The sequence below is a fragment of the Mastomys coucha genome, unplaced genomic scaffold (assembly GCF_008632895.1).
Source record: "Mastomys coucha isolate ucsf_1 unplaced genomic scaffold, UCSF_Mcou_1 pScaffold21, whole genome shotgun sequence".
NCBI lineage: Eukaryota > Metazoa > Chordata > Mammalia > Rodentia > Muridae > Mastomys > Mastomys coucha.
Window position 1 is genome coordinate 353,958 of NW_022196904.1, and position 3,836 is coordinate 357,793.

A 3,836-nucleotide genomic window follows, 5' to 3' on the forward strand; every position below is an offset into this window, starting at 1 on the left:
GCTTAATCTGCTACTTCACGGTCACCTTCCCCATTGTCTTAGATCTAAGGACGCTTTTTCAAGCCTTCACTATTCATGGAAAATACCTGTGCACCCCTAAAATTTGACCCAGATCTAAAGTCCCCTACCGCTTTACAAGCTGGCCACGAACTTAAAAGATGATAGCAAGGAGACGCAATTTTTCATGCAGCCACTAGGAGGCGAACAGAACGAGCCCATCTCTGGCAAAGCTGAGAAGTGGACTACACAACTCTTCCCTATCAGTGAGACAGAGGGCAGTGCTTGGTGGAGCCTGGAGGTTCCGGTGCAGCGTGGGTAGGGCAAAACTCACGAATTCGAACCCGGGTTGCCCCAACAGGGCTATTTGTGTCTTTCTACAAATACGGTTCTCACACACACACACAAAAAAAGTTTAGGGGTTGGAGTAAGGGCTCAGCAATTAACAGCGATTGCTAGTCTTGCAGTGATCCTGAGTTCGAGTCTCAGCACCCACGTGGCTACTCACAACCTGTAATGCCAGTTCCATGGGATACCCCACCCTCCTCTGGCCTCTGAGGGGCACCCACACATACACATTCACAGACTACCACATGTTTTTGTAATTTAAAAAAAATAAAAAAGGTTGGGAGAGACGGCTCAACTGTTAACACATGCTGTTCTTGCAGAGAACCAGGGTTTGGTTCCCAGAACTGACATGGTAGGCCCAAAACTCCAGTTTCAAAAGATTTTCAAGTGACCGGTTATGCTTTTCTAGACTCTGGATCACAAGTGCACATGCAGTCATTTACACACACACACACACACACACACACACACACACACACATACAAATAAATGTTTGAAAATTAATCAATTAAAAAGTGGCCAGGTATAGTGAAACACAGGCAGGGGAAACTCTTTTGAGTTTGGAACCAGCCTGATCTACACAGTGAATTCCAGAACAGCCAGAGCTATATTAGTGAGATCTTGTTTCAGTAAAAGAGGAAATATACAGTGTTCACTAGGATGGATGTTTCCTACTGGAACATCATGGGAAGTCAAAGTAATTCTGCTTCAGGGGAGTCCCCCAGAGCTGCTTGCTTCCGAACATCCTTTTAACTCTCTCATCCATTCAACCAGCATTCAAGAACTGTGTATGATTCGAGAGGCTGTTACTGGATCTGTCAAGGCCGGACCCTGGGTCCAACAGCCCCAAACAAGTGAGACTGGCCACATGACTGAAGATAACCAAACCAGCAGAGTAGCCATACTACAAAAGGTGTGATTCCCCACTGTCTCTAACCTCTCCTTGACTTGGCTCCAGCAAGGTGGCCAGAGCAGTTTGGAATCTCTTCCTAGGAGACAGGTTCCCTGCTCTGGCTGACACCAGGCTCCCGCCTTTCCCCTTCGCCCAGCATGGGATTCCTAAGGAAATTCCATTTCCTTGAGGACCATTGTCTCAATAATCTGATAGCCCAAGGGAAGGGCACAGGTGTCTTTAGAATCTCTTCCTTGGAATCTGGACTGTCACAATGCTCTGCCCTGGATGGGGCAAACCTCCCAGTGTGTTGGGGGGCGAGGCGGGGGAGGAGCAGCACAGCTCTGGTGCTCTGAGCCATGGAGTTTATCTAACATGGAGCTGGCAATTTCAAGGAGGAATTCACGTCCCCAAATGGAGCTGGGACTTCCCCCTGGAATCCCAGCACTCTGGAAACCCAGGCAGCAGCCTCTGCACTTCAAGGCCAGAGTGGGCTAAATAGCAACTTCCAAGCTAGGCAGGACTACACCCAAAGATCATGGCTTTAAAAAAAAAAGGAGCCACAAAAGAAGGATCGGGAACATGGCCAGTCTGTAGCAGAAACCTTTCCCAGCATACTGAAGGCCAAGTCTTCCTTAAGGTTTCTTTAAATTGATATGACACAGTTTTACTTCCTTGAATCTGTAAACTGGGCTCTGCTTCTGGCAGCCATACATAAACTATCATCTTTCGCTCCTAGATCTGCCCCATTCTAAGTGAAGTTTTCACACTCCACAACTATTTAGGAGTGGAAAAGAATTATCTGAGAGCCATCTGTCTCCAGAAGATTTTTTAAAGACAAAGAATAGTTAGGAATGGCTTATTCCTTTAAACTGCTAGAATCTCTGGGGGTGGGGATGGACAGAACCTTACATCCTGTGTACCTACAATATTTTCCTTTAGTTCTTTTCCTTCTTTTTTTTTCTTCTTTTTTTCAGGTGTGTGTGCACATGTTGGTTGTCCCTGTGTCCATGAGATGTGGAGGTCACAGGTCAACTTCCTGGACATCCTCAGGAAGGGCCAAGGCAGGCTTTGAACTCCTGACAATCTGCCTGCCTCCTCTCCTTCTTGGAGATTACAAGTATAAGCCACCTCATCTGGCTGAGGACATTTTAATGGTGAACTTTAGCTCTGGCTTGCAATTTGAGCCACTCAGCCACCACTGGCTTGGCACTAAAACCAGCCAGGCCAGGACTGGAGACTAGGCCATGCAAAACAAGCCATGGGAGTCCTTAGGAGAGGGTCTCTGAAAACCTGCAGGGTCCTTGGAAGTGTAACTCAGCTTAGAGCATGCTTCCCTATCATGCACGTAACTTTAGGTCAGGGTCTCATCACTGCATAAACCCTTCTGGAAGGCACACATCTGTAATATCTACATTCTGGGGATGAGGCAGGTGGTCCAAAGTCAAAGTCATCTTCAGCTGTCTAGCCACTTTGGGCTCTAGGAAATCCTCTCAAGAAAAAAAAAAAAAGCTGGGAGTGGCAGGCCGTGCCCTTGGTCCCAAAATTCTGGAGTCAGAAGTAGGCTGATCTCTGTGAGCCTAGTAAGGTATGCATAAAGAATTCAAGGCCAGTCTGGCCCACATGGTAAGAGTCTGTCTCAAAAAGAAAACAAACTAAACAGAGAAAACGGGAACCAAACTGCATAGTATTAGTTATGTCAAGGCCCTAGGTTCTTTCCACACACTAAAGGAAGGAAGAAAGGAAGGAAGGAAAGAAAGAGGGAAAGAAGGAAGGAAAGACAAATAAACAGAGACCTGGAATTATGAGTGGTTCAAAACAATAATCACAGAATCACAGTATTTGGGAGCCTTAGGCAGGGGAATGGCTTTAAGCCCAAGGTGAAGAGGTACAAGTCATCCTGAGATAGACCAAGACCTTCTCAAAATAAATAAGAATTCTTAGAAAGCAAGTCTACTTCTACTGGCCATATCTAAGGAAAATTTCCCTGTTCTAGTTATTGTGGGTTTATTTTGCCTTTTTTTTTTTAAAGTGTCTGAGTGTGTGGGTACCAAGGAGGCCATCAGATCCCCTGGAGCTGGAGTTACAAGCAGTTGTGAGCTATACAAGGTGGGCTCTTGGAACTGAACTCAGATTGTCTGCAACAGTAGCAAGTGCTTTTAGTCTCTTGAATCTTCTCTCCACCACCCCCCACCCCGTTTTTACTTCTTAGTAATATGACAGACTCTTAACTGTGTAGTCCTGACGGCTTAGAACACATTGTGTAGACTAGGCTAGCCTTGAGATAGGCCTGCCTTTACCTACTGAGTGCTGGGACTTAACATGCCTGCCACCATGCCTGGCCCCATTTTGTTTTGAGACAATTATGTATATATAGTCTCAGCTGCCTAAAACTCTATATACTGCCTCTTTGAACTTTGGTAATCCTCTTGCCTCAGCCTCCCAAGTGTTGGGAACAGGCATGAGTCATTCATAACTGTATAGGCAGAAGAGAATTATTTTTAAAAAAGAGACTTGGGCCAGGCGGTGGTGCACACGCCTTTAATCCCAGCACTTGGGAGGCAGAAGCAGGTGGATTTCTGAGTTCGAGACCAGCCTG